This window comes from Schistocerca piceifrons, chromosome 8, assembly GCF_021461385.2.
Source record: "Schistocerca piceifrons isolate TAMUIC-IGC-003096 chromosome 8, iqSchPice1.1, whole genome shotgun sequence".
In the NCBI taxonomy this organism is placed as follows: Eukaryota; Metazoa; Arthropoda; class Insecta; order Orthoptera; family Acrididae; genus Schistocerca; species Schistocerca piceifrons.
The window spans coordinates 421,361,080-421,376,766 of NC_060145.1; the positions used below are offsets into that span (position 1 = coordinate 421,361,080).

The window sequence follows — 15,687 nt, forward strand, 5'->3', positions numbered from 1 at the left end:
ATGATGGGGATGGGGACTTGATAAGGACTGAGTCCCTGCGGGGAATGAGTTGGGAGATGGGAGCACCAGGTAAGTACTTTCGTATTTCCTTGGTGAGGGTACGAGCGTCGAGGAACTTAGGATCGGGAGTGGACAGGACAAAGGTGTGGAGGGTGGGGGCCAAGGTAGGGGTGGCAGGAGGAGGGGTGGTGTCCATGGTGACGGCAGGGGGAGGGGGAGGGGGAGGTGGCGTTGATTTTTTGTGGGAAGTGGCGGGAGCAGAGTCGGTAAGGACGCGCTTTTGGGGTTTTTTGGAGACTGGAGGCTGGGAGGAGGGGAGAGGGACGGGGAGGAGAGGGAGGTGGCGGGTGGCAGATCCCTGTGGCGTAGTGGAGGCACCGGGAGAAGCAGCTGGTTCAGTGGTGGCGATGGTGGCTCGGCGCAACGTGATGCGTGCGGGAGATGCAGAAGACGAAGCGACGGGGTCGGTGAGAGAGGGGAAGCCAACCACCTGAGGGGCGGCAGCAGAGGCGGCAACAGAGGAGTACGTGAGGGCGGGGGTAGTAGTGGGAGCTGTTGAGGGTGTGGAGGCTGGAGGAAGGGTGTAGAGGTGTGGGTATACAGCAGGGGAGGAGATAGGGGGGTGGGTAAGTGGAGGAAGGGAAGGGGAGGTGGAAGGAGGGAGGCCAGAGGCGGCACTCCAGGAAGTGACTGTGGGAGAGGGGGAGGGGGAGGTGTAGATGACGGTGGAGGTGGGAGTACTCATTGCAGACGAACGGCGACGGACAGACGGACGTGCAGCAGGCGGCGTCGGCGTCGGCGTCGGCGATGGGCAGCGGCGAACAGCAGGCGGCGTCGGCGTCGGCGGCGAACAGGCGGACGAACAGCAGGCGGCGGCGGCGGCGGCGGCGGCAGCGGCAGCGGCAGCGGTTACGACGACGGCGATGGACAGCCAGCAGGCGGACGGACGGACGAACGAACGAACGAACGAACGAACGAACGAACAGCGACAGCAGCGGGCAGACAGACAGACACACACTATCTTCGAAGACGGAGATTCCACCCTGAGAGTAGCCCAGGCTTTGCAATCTGACGCTTTCGAAGGAGGGGATCCAACCCTCTAGATGCTGCACTTGTCAATTATCTTTTCTTTATAGCTACAAAAGCCTATGTACATTGTTCTTTTTTCCTTCTTAAATAGAACTGCGCATTCAAACATTCAATTTGTTTCATTCACTAAATTACGAGGGTCACTCTAAAAGAAATGCACACTATTTTTATAAAAATACAGTTTTCATTCTGCATGTGTGAAAGTTTTACAGTGTGCAGATACATCCTTCCCGCTTGTTTTCAAACTTAGTTCAACCTGTTCCCGCAAGTGGAGCCGTCACAGCATGTCTTCAAGATGGCTTCTAGACTTGACGTTCGTCAGAAGTAACTTGCTGTCATAGAATTCCTGTGCTGTGAAAACGAGACTGCGAAAAGCATCCAAAAGAAGTTGAAAAAGGTGTATGGAGATGCTGCTGTCGATCGCAGTACAGTTAGTCGGTGGGCAATCAGGTTACGTCATGAAAGCGGGCACGGTAATATTGGTGATTGTCCTTACAGGGGCAGGCCTCGTATTGCGCACATTCCAGACGATGTGCAGAGAGTTAACGAATTGGTGACTGCTGACAGACGCATCACAGTGAACGAATTGTCACGCTACGTTGGGATAGGGGAACGAAGTGTTTGAAGAATACTGAAAGCGTTGGCGTTAAAAAAGGTTTCTTCCAGGTGGGTACCCAGGATGTTTACAGTGGCTCACAAAGAAACAAGAAAAACGGTATGCAGCGAACTTTTGGAACAGTACGAAAATAGTGGAGAACTGTGACAGGTGATGAAACATGGCTCCATCATTTTTCGCCAGAGATGAAGAGGCAATCAGTGGAGTGGCATCATGCAAATTCACCCAAGAAAACAAAATTCAAAACCAAAACTTCTGCTGGAAAAGTTATGGCTACGGTGTTTTTCAGTTCCCAAGGACTCTTGCTTGTGAACATCGTGCCAAGTGGAACAACCATAAATTCTGATGCATATTTGACGACACTGAAGAAACTTCAAGCTCGACTGAGTCGTGTTCTATCACATCGGCAAAAGTAGGTTTTTCTGCCGTTGCACGACAATGCAAGGCCGCATGTCAGTCAAAAAACCATTAAAGCGATCACAAAACTCAGATGGACAACAATGAAACACCTGCCTTACAGTCCTCACCTGGCTCCATGTGACTATCATCTCTTTGGGAAACTGAAAGACTCTCTTCGTGGAACAAGGTTTGAAGATGATGGCTCCCTTGTGCACATTGCCAAACAGTGGCTCCAACGGGTTGGTCCAGAATTTTACCGTGCGGGTATACAGGCGCTGGTTCCAAGATGGCGTAAGGCAGTTGAGAGGGATGGAAATTATGTGGAGAATTGAAAATATTGCTCCTAAAGGATGAATCTACACACTGTAACTCTTTCAAACATGTAGAATAAAAGATGGATTAAAAAAATAGCGTGCATTTCCTACGATTTCAGTAGCAAACATAAAATGTGGTGGAATTTTAGAATATTTCTTTATCCTTAAGTTTTAAAATACTATTATGTAAACGCAGAATCAAGCGCCAACAGCATCGTCAACAAGAACATTCACAATAAAAGCAAGTTTACTGAAAACGAAGGAAAATACAGACTGAGCTGAATTATCTGCCTCAGCAAAAATTGTCCCTATTGACACGTACAACGATTTATTCATAATTTACAATTTTCGATAAATAAGTAAGTTCCAGAATCTTCCAGCTTTCAGAAGGGTTAATTGATAAAAATTGAAGAAGCTGGGAAACGAACTAGCGACCGAAACGACGCTAGCCATCGACTAATATTACTACACCAAGGCGGAAAGGGCAACAGCAGGTCGAAATATTAAACTAGTTTCAAGGCGACAGAAGCATGTATAACTAGGGGAAAGATAGATACCGCGTAAAGGAAAATTGAAGTCGCCTTTGGGGAAAAGATAAGCAGCTGTGTGAATATCAAGAGCTCAGATGGAAAACCAGTATTAAGTAAATAAAAGAAAGCTCAAACGTTGAAGAGAGTTCATTCAAGGTAAATAAAATTGAAGGTAATATTATAGAAAGAGAGGATGAAGTAGATGAAGTTGAGAATTTGAAAAAGGACTGAAAGATCTAGCCGAATCAAAGCTCTTGGAGTAGACAGCATTCCCTCAGACCTACTAATATCCTTGGGAGATCCAGCCTTGGAAAAACGGTTCCATCCGGTGTGCAAGATGTATGAGACAGAGTAAATAAATTCGCACTTTAACAATAATGTAATAATTCCAATACCAAAGAAATCGGGTGTAAGTGTAAATATTGCCGAACTGTTATTTTCTAAGGTGGCAACGGCCTTGCACCTTACATGAGTCCATTTAACGTGACACTTTAAGTTTAGCTGGAATAATACTCTAAATTACGGTGTAGGAAATCTATGTGGAAACGCATCGGCGTTCTAGGTAATACAGCGAGAATTCTGCGATTTTTAATTATAAGATTTTGCGGGGAGGCAGCATGCGAGAAAGAGCTCGGCTACTTCCCCGGCTAGCCGCCGAAGGCCACAGCCTGACTGTATGAATCATGAACTGGGGATTTCTGTAATCCGTTTACAGAGGCCACAGCGGCCGCCAACCTCTGAGGGACGAGTGGCTGCAGGTGTTCGAGTGTTTACCAAAACAAAGCAGTGGATAGCTGGATGTGCTTTCCTGTGCGTGCTCTCGCCTATGTCCCACTAATTTTACGCCTTCGAGTAACTCAAGTGGGGCAGGCCAGGAGTTCCGAATAACAGAACTTTCAATGCAGGAGTCTGTGTTCGCTACGATGGGGAATCTTGCCGGGAAATTCTCGAGTGGTCTCTTGGGAGAAAACTTCCAGTAAATGTGTTATTGCCCAGAGCTGTGGTTCTTCCCAGCTGTCGGCGGCGGAGTTTACTTGTGAAATTTTGTAGCAAGGGAAGAATTGTGGAAAGGAGTTCAATTCCCAGGCCGTACATTGGTCGGAACTTGCAAACTGGGTATTTTGAGAGCTTCTAGTGATGTGATTCGCTCGGTAAAAGTCGAGGTGGGAAAACAGAGGTGAAGAACGATCTTGCACGACTCTCTGTATTCTTCCGTTCTGGGTTCTCGTACTGAGAGGACGTTAGGCAAGTCGTCTTCGGTCTTGGAGGACGTTAGCCGCGCTAGCTCTTTGCTGCCGGGAAGATAGTTGCAAATAGTGAAGTTTACGGACAGCGGTCTGTTGTCCGAGTATTCTAAGAGTGTACTTTCCGAGATGCCACACGCCAACCGCACAGCCGCACGGCCGCCGTCGGAGACCGCCGCTGCAACAGGAATATTACTGTGACATCGCTCCCGCTTCGGCCTATGTTAGAAGTACCGTTAAATAGTTGGATCACGTGCAATTGCCGTTTCCACAGAGGTTTCACGGTGCTCTGGGGTGTAGAGGCTCTTCGTATTTTAGGTTTTTTGTCGATGTCAGTCGGACAGCCAAGTTATAAGAGATCGCGTTTTGGACCAATTTTAACACAGTTCACTGCCAATGCCAGTTAGGAGGACAATTTGCAAATTGTTCATTGTGTTTTATTCAGCATTGATCAGAAGGTTATAATAAAATTATTGTGATTCAGTAGAGCCTTTACTTTCAGTAGTTGATCCTCAATTCATCCTTTTGCTTTATTTTATTTTTGTGTATGTGTTTGATGTCATTGAACACCCTAAGTGTTCGTGATCGTTCATGTTTGGAAGTAAAAACAGGTGTGATTTATCGTCCACACTACAACCACAGATTAATTAGGGGTGACAGGGCCACATTTAAACCTAGCGTTATCCATTCCACTCCCAATTTTTCTGTCAGTTGTTTGTCAGGGGCGAAAAAAATGGCTGTAAGCACTATGGGACTTAACATCTGAGGTCATCAGTCCCCTAGACTTAGAACTACTTAAATCTAACTAACCTAAGGACATCACACACATCTATGCCCAAGGCAGGAGTCGAGCCTGTGACCGTAGCAGTAGCGCGGTTCCGGACTGAAACGCCTAGAACCGCTCGGCCACAGCAGCCGGCGTGTCAGGGGCGAACACACACAAAAATCGGACAAGCAACGGGTGGGGTGTTACAATTTTAGTGACTGCAAAATACTGACACGAATTATTTACAGAAGAAACGAAAAAGTGGTAGGAGCAGGGACCTGGGGAGGGGGTTGACAGGAACGGGGTAGGGGAGGGGGGAGGCCTTCGGGTTTCGCAGAAATATAGGAACACGTGAGGCAACACTGACCCTATCACTTATCTTAAAACATAGGTTAAAGAAAAGAAAATCTGCTTTTATAGACGCTCCAGTCACAATAATGCGAGAAAACCCTGAATAACTACCTTTTGCAGCGCAGGCGTGCAGGAAAAGAGTCAGTAAGGTTCTGGAACGTACCGACAGGAGTGTGGAGCCACACTGACTGCAGTGCCGTGGCCACCTGCACTAGGTTTCACGGCCGAAGATCGATACCGCGAACAGCCTGACCAAAGTGGTTCAAATGGCTCTGAGCATGTGGGACTTAACTTATGAGGTCATCAGACCCCTAGAACTTAGACCTACTAAAACCTAACTAACCTAAGGACATCACACACATCCATGCCCGAGGCAGGATTCGAACCTGCTACCCTAGCGGTCGCGCGGTTCTAGACTGTAGCGCCTAGAACCGCTCGGTCACCCCCTTGACAGAAGTGGTCCCACAGATTCTCGACAGGGTTTAAATCAGGGGTTCTGTGGCCTAAATTCAGCCTTATGCTCTTCGAACCACACATTTTCATTGCAAGTTGTGTGACACGTTGCATCGCTTGCTGGTAGATGCCATTGTTCCAAGGAAGAACAAACAGTATTTAGGGTTCAAAATCGTTCAAATGGCTCTGAGCACTGTGGGACTTAACATCTGAGGTCATCAGTCCCCTATAACTTAGAACTACTTAAACCTAACTAACCTAAGGACATCACACACATCCATGGCCGAGGCAGAATTCGAACCTGCGACCGTAGCGGTCGCGCGGTTCCAGACTGTAGCGCCTAGAACCGCTAGGCCACTCTGGGTAGACATGGTCCCCAAGAATAGATGCATACTTCTGTTGATCCATTGTGGCTTCCCGAATGAAGAGATCATCCAGGGAACGCCACGAAAACAATCCCTAGACCATAACGCTCCCTCTTCCTTAGACTTGGACTCTTGCGACGATTCTTGCAGCGCCGTACTCGGGAACGGTCATGTGTCCGATGGAGCATAAAACACGATTCATCTGAATAGGCCACCTATCGCCACTCAGTGAACTTCGAGTTGCGGTACTGGCGTGCAAATTATAGCCTTTATCGTCGATGTATAGCAGTGAGCATAGGTTCATTAACAGCGCATCTGCTGCGGAGACCTACACGCAGCACCGTTCGCTGAACGACCGTTGAGGAGCCTCTTTGTTCATCTGGGCGTTCAGTTGCTCAACGGTTGCACGCCGATTCGCCCGTACACATGTCTGCAATGGTCGTTCACCTCTATCATCTGCACCACAGCTGCCTCTGCGCTGGTTTTGGATAGTGTCACTTTGCCATGCATGGAATACTCTAACCACGGTGGCACGCGAACTGTTTGTAACGTATTACTGTCTTTACGACGTTTCTCATCGAGTCATATACGTTATCTCGCATTTATCGCTGCTTCTCTGACACAAATAATGACAAAAATTCAGAAATTCAGGGTCGCCACCAGCCCAGGCCCTTCCTAACCACCTGGCAGATTAAAACTGTGTGCCGGACCGAGACTCGAACTCGGGACCTTTGCCTTTCGTGGGCAAATGCTCTACCAACTGAGCTACCCAAGCACGACTCACGCCCTGTCCTCAAAGATGTGAGTCGTGCTTGGGTAGCTCAGTTGGTAGAGCACTTGCCCACGAAAGGCAAAGGTCCCGAGTTCGAGTCTCGGTCCGGCATACAGTTTTAATCTGCCAGGAAGTTTCATATCAGCGCACACTCCGCTGCAGAGTGAAAACCTCATTCCTTCCTAACCATTTAAAAAAAAACGGAGCTGGAAAATTATTAGTTTAATTACTTTAATAATTTAATTACAAGTATGCAAGTTTATTTAAGTATCAGATAAATAGTACTCCATGTCGTGCATGAAGCGACTTGATTAATTCAGGATTGGAAATCGAAGTGGGTAAGATCAACACCACAGAATTTATCTTTCACGTAGATTATTTATTGTATCTAAGTACTTGGTTGCGCATCCTAACTACACGTAACTGGTGCCTGGCTAGAAATATTTAAGTAAGAATTACGTGAGAATGTAACAGAGTGCAATTTAACTACAGCAAGTGAAACACAGAAAACGGGGGTGGGATATAATAATACTCTCATCTCCTTTACATTCATACCATAAAAATATCTCAGTGAGATTCACATTAAGATTCTACGCATGCACTGTTCTGGACAGAGGTTTAACCAATGCACGAGGTTGCGCGATAATTATTCAACATACTAACTGCCTCTGCTGCTTGCAAACGGCCAAACTGTTATGCTGCTTTGTAGAAAGCGCACGAAAGAACAGATATTCTTGCAGAAATTATAGCTCATTAAACAAGCAAACTGCTAAAATAAAGCCTATTGCGGTGCCGTGGTGGACCAGAAGGGTGATTGATTACCAAGCACGTGGCACAAAATCGACACACAAAGACAAAAGCAACTTCCACACTTTTAACACAAACACCCAAAAATCGCCTATTTAAAGCAATATAATTATGGCACATTCGGAAAAATAAATCGCTTCACACGCTTCAGTTAAGCTGAAGTTCTTAAGTATTTCAACGGTTAAACATAACGAAGTCCTAACTCAACCCGCTTCCCGTCACCTGAAACCCCCCTTAAGAGCAACGATCCGTACTCACCAAACGTTCACCGAAGAGTGCCCCTTTCTCTTTCGGTATTACCTAGCTCCCCGTGCAGCGGAAGCTACCAGAGGGGTAGCCCTTCGTCACCAACCTCACACACGAAAACAGCCTTCGACTAAGATGTGCAAACCTCTCTGTTCAGGTACTGGAAACCTAAGTTGGTCATCACGTGCTCTCCTTCGAACGAGAAGCAACATCGTCTGCTTCCAGCAGACGATGACCAACTCAGCGTTTCCCACGAAACAAAACCGAAACCCCACATTAAAACACACATATAATATTCCATAGACCTTATGTGAGTGCTCAGTCTTTCTGGAAGAGCTAAAATCAGGTTGTTGTTGTTGTGGTCTTCAGTCCTGAGACTGGTTTGATGCAGCTCTCCATGCTACTCTATCCTGTGCAAGCTTCTTCATCTCCCAGTACCTACTGCAACCTACATCCTTCTGAATCTGCTTAGTGTATTCATCTCTTGGTCTCCCCCTATGATTTTTACCCTCCACGCTGCCCTCCAGTACTAAATTGGTGATCCCTTGATGCCTCAGAACATGTCCTACCAACCGATCCCTTCTTCTGGTCAAGTTGTGCCACAAACTTCTCTTCTCCCCAATCCTATTCAATACTTCCTCATTAGTTATGTGATCTACCCATCTAATCTTCAGCATTCTTCTGTAGCACCACATTTCGAAAGCTTCTATTCTCTTCTTGTCCAAACTATTTACCGTCCATGTTTCACTTCCATACATGCCACACTCCATAGAAATACTTTCAGAAATAACTTCCTGACACTTAAATCTATACTCGATGTGAACAAATTTCTCTTCTTCAGAAACACTTTCCTTGCCATTGCCAGTCTACATTTTATATCCTCTCTACTTCGTCCATCATCAGTTATTTTGCTCCCCAAATAGCAAAACTCCTTTACTACTTTAAGTGTCTCATTTCCTAATCTAATACCCTCAGCATCACCCGACTTAACTCGACTACATTCCATTATCCTCGTTTTGCTTTTGTTGATGTTCATCTTATATCCTCCCTCCAAGGCACCATCCATTCCGTTCAACTGCTCTTCCAAGTCCTTTGCTGTCTCTGACAAAATTACAATGTCATCGGCGAACCTCAAAGTTTTTATTTCTTCTCCATGGATTTTAATACCTACTCCAAATTTTTCTTTTGTTTCCTTTACTGCTTGCTCAATATAGAGATTGAATAAGATCGGGGAGAGGCTACAACCCTGTCTTACTCCCTTCCCAACCACTGCTTCCCTTTCATGTCCCTCAACTCTTATAACTGCCATCTGGTTTCTGTACAAGTTGTAAATAGCCCTTCGCTCCCTGTATTTTACCCCTGCCACCTTTAGAATTTGAAAGAGAGTATTCCAGTCAACACTGTCAAAAGCTTTCTCTAAGCCTACAAATGCTAGAAACGTAGGTTTGCCTTTCCTTAATCTTTCTTCTAAGATAAGTCGTAAGGTCAGTATTGAAGGTCAGTATTGCCTCACGTGTTCCAGTATTTCTACGGAATCCAAACTGATCTTCCCCGAGGTTGGCTTCTACTAGTTTAGTAGTAGTCAGGTAGTAAAGTGAATAAGTTGTACCGAATTCGACAAGCGTCTTATGAAACGGCTTCACAGAGACGTTTCAAGTTTACAAACTTAGCCATTTCGAAAATGATTCCACCCTTGGCCCGAAGGCAAGTGCAGGTAAATCACTCCATTTCGCACGACAACGATAGCACTGTTTCCTCTGTCCTCGCGACACGCTTTACATACACTCCGGTGTTAGTGTTGCCACCTGCCGTCTCTGAATAACTATTCTCTGTTGACTTCGAAGATAGGCGGTTTTCACTTTAATGTGACTGGACAGTGTAGTGTTCGTAAACTTTTGACAATGTTGACCATATTATACTCTTTGAAATTCAGAAGGCGACAGGGGTAAAATAGAGGGAGGTAAAGGTTATACACAACTTGCACAGAAACCAGACGGCAATTATGAGTTGAATGGCATCAAAGTGAAGAGTAGTTGAGAAGGCAGAGAGAAATTATCCCCAGTGTTAATCGATGTGTCCAATGAGCACGCTGCGACGGAAATCAAGTAGAAATTTGGAAAGGACATTAAAGTTTTGGGAAAAGGAATATAAACTTAGATGTTTTCTCATGACATCGTACTTCTGGTGGAGACGACAAAGGACATGAAAGAGCAGTTGGATAGGATGGACATTCCGTTAAAATGCGGATAAAAGAAGAACATAAATACAAGCAAGACAAGTGGAATGTACTCGAATTAAATATGGTGATTGCTAGGGAATTAGGTTAGAAAATGAGTCGCTGGAAGTAGCAGATGAGTTTTCTTATTTGGGCAGTAAAATAACTGATGATGGCCCAAAAGAGAGGATTAAAACGTAGACTGGCAGTGGCAAAAAGGGTTTCTGAAGAAGATAAATTTGTTAACATAGAATATAAGTATTAGCTAGCCTCTCTTAAGGCATTCTGGAGTGTAGCCTTGTACGCAAGTGAAACGTGGACGAAAAACTGTTCTGATAAGAAGAGAGTAGAAGCCTTTGAAATGTAGGGCTGCAGAAGAACCTGGAACATTTATTTATTTATTGCACGTTGAGTACATATTTACCACAGTTGTGGACAAATGAACGCAATCACAATCTTGTACAGCCCCTGTTCAATCGGTTCATCCGATGCGTGATGAAAATCCATTATCGTTCCTTCGGACGCTCGAAGAGGAGAGTCAGTAAAGATATGATGGACTGAGTGTAAGGAGACGCCACACCTACAATTTGCAGGACCAACCCATCCCCACTTGTGCATTAGGAACCACATCTGCCTTGTCCGGTTCGAATCCAGTCCACGATCCTTCACAAGTGAAGATTATGAAGTAATGTTTCTGCATCGCTTGCTCGTGCGTAATTATGATGTGTGTGAAAAACGGAAAGTTTTAGTGGAGTCTCTCTTTATTGGTTTGGTTTATTTGGTTTCATTTTTCAGATGAGAATAAGTAAACTTTTTGTATTCTCATGGCTTTCACTCAGAAGTTATAGATTTACCACTCTTTTACTATTTCAGTAAATAATTTTGGCACAGTAAAATTTGTTATAACGGATGAACTTTATAAAGATGGTTGTTATAGTCAGACAATGATTTTCCTTTTTCTTTCTTTCTCTGTAAGTACACACAGTTTTGCTTCAGCCATTTAACGAGCTCAAATTCCAGCACCATTTTTTCACGGAAGTATTTTATTTCCTGATTCCATGTGCCGCTGCATTGCAAAGAGTGGAACACAGTTACACAAAGTAAAAGCAAAGCACAATATGATTAGAACAGGTGCATGTCCTCGCTTTGCACTGGCGCAACTCTTTTTCTTTCACAGTAAGCTTGTTTGCCGCTACCCTGCATATTTTATGTTAATCATTTCGAATAGTAATCATTTCGAAGAGTTCAAATGGCTCTGAGCACTATGGGACTTAACATCGCAGGTCATCAGTCCCCTAGAACTTAGAACTACTTAAACCTAACTAACCTAAGGACATCACACACATCCATGCCCGAGGCAGGATTCGAACCTGCGACCGTAGCGGGCGCGCGGTTCCAGACTGAAGCGCCTAGAACCGCTCGGCCACCAGCTGCCGGCATTTCGAGGAGTACCAAGTTTCCATTGCCATGAAAATTTGTTAGGGCCCTCAAGACAATAAGATCATTTACAGTTAGCTTTGACTTTCAAAGTTCTTTATCATATCAGTTGAGGTAAAGTTCACTTCATATTCCGTTTCATATCCACACGCTTATTTTCACGATGCAGTGTTACATTTGCGTGCGTATTACTTATTGTTTGGAATTTTTTTCAGTCAGATTATGTACGTAAATTCAAAGGGGATCTTAGAGAACGTTTTGATTCATTCTTTCAAAATTCAATCAGTAATTTTACACTGATCAGCTAGAAATTTGTGACCACCGACCTACTATCGATTTAAACCCGTCCAGGCGATAGTACAGTCACGAGAAATGACTGCTAGTCAGACACACGCACGGAGAATGTAGCATCAGAGAGTGTGCTGTTCGTTTGTAGAATCAGGATCTATCTGAGTTTGACCGAGAGCGGACTGCGATGGACCGAAGGGTCGGCACGAACATTTCGCAAACTGTTGGGTGATCGAGGAGTGCTGTGGTGAGTGTCTTCAACACGTGGTGAAACCAGGGTGAATCCACGTCCAGACGTCGTGGGGTTGGGCAGCCACCCCTCATTACAGATGCCCGACGTCATAGGCTAGGCAGACTGGTAAAACTGGGGCGGAACTAGCATTAGACGTTAATGCTGGACAAAGTGCACCGAACATTTCTAACAATGCGCCTCCACAGCCGACGACCCATGCAGGTCCCAACGTTAACACCACGACATCGGCAACTACGACTGAAATGGGCACGTGCTCATCGGCACTGGACATTGGAGCAGTGGCATCGTCTAATGAATCCAGATACGTTCTTCATCATGCCGATAGGAGGGGGTGAAACCGTCGTGCTCAGGGGAACAGTTCCTTGACGCCTGTTCGGCGGGACGGAGACAAGCTGGTAGCGACCAAGGAGTATTGTGCACTGGTTGGAGACTACATACACTCCATCATGGCGATCGTGTTTCCCCATGGCAGTGGCATTTTTCAACAAGATAATACGCCACGTCACAAGGCCAGCAGTATGACGGAGTGGTTCGAGGAACACAGTGGCGAGTTCCAATTGGTTCAAAAATGGCTGTGAGCTCTATGGGACTTAACTTCTAAGGTCATCAGTCCCCTAGAACTTAGAACTACTTAAACCTAACTAACCTAAGGACATCACATACATCCATGCCCGAGGCAGGATTCGAACCTGCGACCGTAGCGGTCTCGCAGTTCCGGACTGTAGCACCTGGAACCGCTCGGCCACCCCGGCCCGCTTCCAATTGGTGTACTGCCGCCCCCCCCCCCCTCCCAACTTGCCAGATCTGAACCCATCGAACACATCTGGGATGTGATTGAATGTGGCGTCAGAGCTCATCGCCCCCTCCCTCCGGGGAGGTGACTTGTGTGTGCGGATACTACGGTGGCCTCATTGCTTCCATGCCACGACACACTGCCGCTGTTATTCGTGTCAAAGTTTGATATACCGACTATTGGTCAGGTGGTCATAATGTTCTGGCTGCGCAGTATATGTAGCATTTTCATTGTGCTAGCAAATGTGTTGGAATTTCAAGTCACTTATGATGTCCCATTTTGTAGCACTAATCGCTCCAGCACAATATGTGTTTTCGCAGGTCAGTTTATTTATTTTATAGTTCGGGTTTTCCAATTACTTTGTTAATTAAAAAACACAGTCATACAATTTCAGTTTTAGCGCACATTTATCAGTGTTTCCGTAACTACACCACTTGCATTACAGCAACATTACAACACAGACACACACGAGTATAAAGAATAGCAGATCGGTTTACTGCAGTTTTCAGTTCACAGGAATAAACAGTAAAAAAGTTACATGTTGCGCACCTTCAGTAGAGTTTCTGATCATCTTAGAGCTGGAGACGTGATACTGCAGACAACAGAAGTCCGTAGGATGTCTGTACTTCTTTGTGTAAGCACTATTGATCCCGCGCGAACAGCGGTATTTAGCAACGGAGCATGATAGTACTAAAGTTGTGAATCTTAAAACATGAACATTAGTTGACCAGCAAGCACCAGCAAGTTTCTGAAGACTGCTTCGTTTTGATTTTGCGTCAGCTACGTTCCAAAGATACTGCTTGTAGGTATGTTTCATGCAGGTATATCCTATAATACCCTACACGTGAGCTCCAGGCTGTGCTAAGATAAGAACAGTGGTAAAATGAGACCGAACTGCCTGAAAAGACTTCACCGTCGAAGGACGTAGAAGAAGTCACAAGGTCCATTTAAGGACCCACAATTTTGTAGACTTAAACTATCTCTGCGCATTTCTCCACTTACGAGTAATATGGAAGGGATAAGCTGAGCGAGACGTGAATGCTAAAGATTAGATGAGTCGATCACGTAACTAATGAGGAAGTACTGAACAGAATTAGAGGAAAATCAAATTTGTGGCATAACTTGACCAAAAGAAGCGACCAGTTGACATAACACATTCTGAGACATCAAGAAATCGTAAGTTTAGTATTAGATGAAAGTGTGGGGAGAGGGGGAGAAGGGGTAAAAATTATAGAAGGAGACCAAGAAACGAATACAGTAAGTACGTTGAGATGGATACAAGTTGCAGTAGTTATTCAGAGATGAAGAGGCACGTACCACAGAGAGTAGTGTGGAAGGTGGTACGTGGATTACCGCTTTGTACCACACTTACCCACCATATCTTAGATAACATAAAAGAGGAAGCGGGATGGAAGCATGGTTGGTAGTCACAATTTATAATTAAGACAGTTTATTTACATTACACCTTTTAAGGAATTTGACAATTACAAATTGTGGACGAGCCACTAGACAAAGCTTTGCAAATATAGTTAGAAACTCAACGCACTCAGTACTCAAATAAACAGTCCCTTAAAAGAAAGTTATAAAAAACTCAATGTACCAGGCATTTACAGAAATCTTAAGCATAGCAATTATCAATTACTTCACATAGCCACTTCATCTAAGTACTTAAAACCATTTATTACATTAAGATGGCCACACTCAAAACATTCTTCACTAAAATACCCTTATAAACTTACTATTTCAATCCGTTAAAGAAGCACTTGTTAAAAGGTCAATTACAAACTTAACGTTGGGGGCACTAAGACCCCTCCCTTTATTTTACCTTATTAAAAAAGCAGAATTACTGACAAAATTCAGAAATTCAAACTCCCATATAGGATTTCCCTCAAAATACATATAATGAAAACAGTTACCAATAAAGGGTGATTTAATGACACTTCGACACTAGTGCCAAGCTGAGATCTAATTACCTAACATAATAGAACCACTTACATAAAAAACTACAGCTGAAACACTGATCTTTAAAAATGATTGTGCACGTGCTCAGACGTGTTCATAAAAGACTACTAGAAAGAGCTGCACAAGGAACTCAGCAGATGCTATGGAATTTAAAGTTTAGAAAGCTGCCAGTCGCTAATATTTAAGGAAACAAGTTCGTATAAGAACACGTTAGATACAATTAATATTTATATATCTACCAGCTTAACCCGCCTTGGCGGAAAAAGATAAAGACTAAACTTTGAAAGGCGGTATGTGAACAACTTCCGGTAGTGGCCAGGTTCTTGAACACTGCCAGACCTAGACCTCAGATGACATTTCACTCCCCGCCCTTTGACTCGATATATGGGTAAGCGTGTAAACGAACACGTTCCACTACTGAGACATTCGCAACTTTGACCTTAAGTGTTTTACACACGGACAACTGTATTAACAGAGTGCAGGCTTTGAAAACGCCAACATAAAATCATTTGATTACAAGAAACACAGAGCAGTAGTAAAACTTCTGACAAACCTTTCAAATAACGGCCACCATTTAACTAGGCCAACTGAATTCTTCCACACCATCTTAAAGTTCGACTATGAAAGTCTCACCATAACAATAAAATGTAAATGCCTCTGAGTGCGTCGGTCAACAAAGCACAATAACGACCACTTACTTCATATCACGTACACCATACGAAGGAGCGGGTTCCACAGCTTCACCGCTTCAAATTTTGTTCCCAGCGAAGTCACAGAACTTGTATTC

At 44.7% G+C, this 15,687-nt stretch overlaps 2 non-coding genes across 2 annotated transcripts; one reads left to right on the plus strand and one right to left on the minus strand.

Moving 5' to 3' along the window:
- Positions 1-6,828: 6,828 nt before the first annotated feature.
- Trnas-cga lies at positions 6,829-6,903 on the minus strand. Its single transcript has one exon. It is a non-coding gene; the product is annotated as a tRNA-Ser (tRNA).
- Positions 6,904-6,936: 33 nt separating this feature from the next.
- Trnas-cga lies at positions 6,937-7,011 on the plus strand. Its single transcript has one exon. It is a non-coding gene; the product is annotated as a tRNA-Ser (tRNA).
- The last annotated feature ends 8,676 nt before the right edge of the window (positions 7,012-15,687 follow it).